Here is a 1,651-nt window from a genome sequence, read left to right on the forward strand (position 1 = left end):
AACAGTGATGGAACCAGGGGTAGGGTGTGGAGGATTGTTGTGGTATGTGCAATCTGTGACATTTGGGCAAGATGAAAGGGGATTTGTGGGTGGTGGGTAATGTTCTGCCTTCATACCCAGCATCTAGTTGGCAATTTAAGATACATACACTTTATAATAACACTCATTAGTGTAGGTAGGTGACTGGGAAAACCTTAAACTTAAAAAAAATGGAATATATGTACTAACAAATAATCCCTATAGTGTGAAGATTCCTCATGGGACCAGTAGAGATTTCGTGCTTCTGTGAAACTCCAGAGCTACAACTTGCAAAAACCAACATTAAACCATTTTTATTTAAAAATTCATTTTCAGGATACATCCCTTAACGTCTATGATTCACAGTAGCCTAGATGGTGTTGAGTAAGCTAAGGAAGCTCTTTTTGCAAAAGCAGTGATGCATTTAAAGAGAATGAATTTTAAAACTATACCAATAATTGAAATTTTTGAATGATGAAATGTGGAAGAATACTTTTGGCGCCCAGATTTCAGAATCCCAAAATAACCCACCAACAAGGAGACAACTTACCAAATGCAAAGAGAAAGGTTTCTTTATTGACTTGAGGATATGAGCTACAGCAAGGACCCCATTTGTTTGTGAAGAAACAGAGTACCCATTTTCAACTGAGGGCTATTTTTATAAGAGAAAATTGTAGAACTGGAAGCCCCAAGATTAGAAAACTTCTGTGGTTACACAGGACATGACAATTATTGTATGATTCAGGGAAGGTGCAATTAATCAGGATGCTGCAAAGGAAATGAGCTTGTTAATTATCTCCTGGGTTGGGAACTTCTATGATTGATAACTATCTTATCCTCTTTGGACTAAAGGAGTGTCAACACAGCTCAAGGGTGTGATATCTTGTCTAAGGCCTTCAGTCACGTGTACCTTTTTTTTAAACATTGTCTATTGGGCTGCCTTTTGAGAACTGAGAGATGCTTAAGTGTTTATAGTTGGGATTTGGAGTCTGGGTTTTAGACTTTTATTAATTTTTCCCTTTCACACTCAACTACACTGACTTTGAAATCGAGTAGGCACTTTCTTGATAGAGAAAATGCCAGTAATGACACACTTTATGACTGTGTCCTAAGTATAATATTAGCCACTGAGTATATGTAAGCTAACATGTAGAGTTTCAGTTGTTCACTTGTTTCTGAAACCTTTGAGCTGACATAACTCTGTCAATCAGGATTGCATAATCTGCATAAGAGAATTCTCTAATTGAAAATTGAATACTTAGTAGTTCGAGCAATCCTCCATGAAAGTAGAACCGTCAATTATGTATTTTTTCATTCACATGGAAAGAATTATTGCATGTAGGAAAGCTGTAGATACAGAAAGTCATTCACCATGCCCCACCAGTCCTTCTTCATAATTCAGAACCCTGCATCTCACTGCTTCCAACCTAAGACTGTGATCTTGCTACCATCTTATTTGTAAACCCCTGAAGTGTTCACAATGAACTGTTACCCGCTCTTCCTGTCTGAAGGGAATAAAACATGCTTCACACATCAGTACTTTCCCTATTCTGCATTGGATAATCCACTATGTGGTTCAAACTAGAACTTTTAAGATTCTGTGTTGCTTCAGATTTTTAATCCAACATTTAAT

Source organism: Cricetulus griseus, unplaced genomic scaffold, assembly GCF_003668045.3.
Source record: "Cricetulus griseus strain 17A/GY unplaced genomic scaffold, alternate assembly CriGri-PICRH-1.0 unplaced_scaffold_1, whole genome shotgun sequence".
NCBI classification, from domain to species: domain Eukaryota; kingdom Metazoa; phylum Chordata; class Mammalia; order Rodentia; family Cricetidae; genus Cricetulus; species Cricetulus griseus.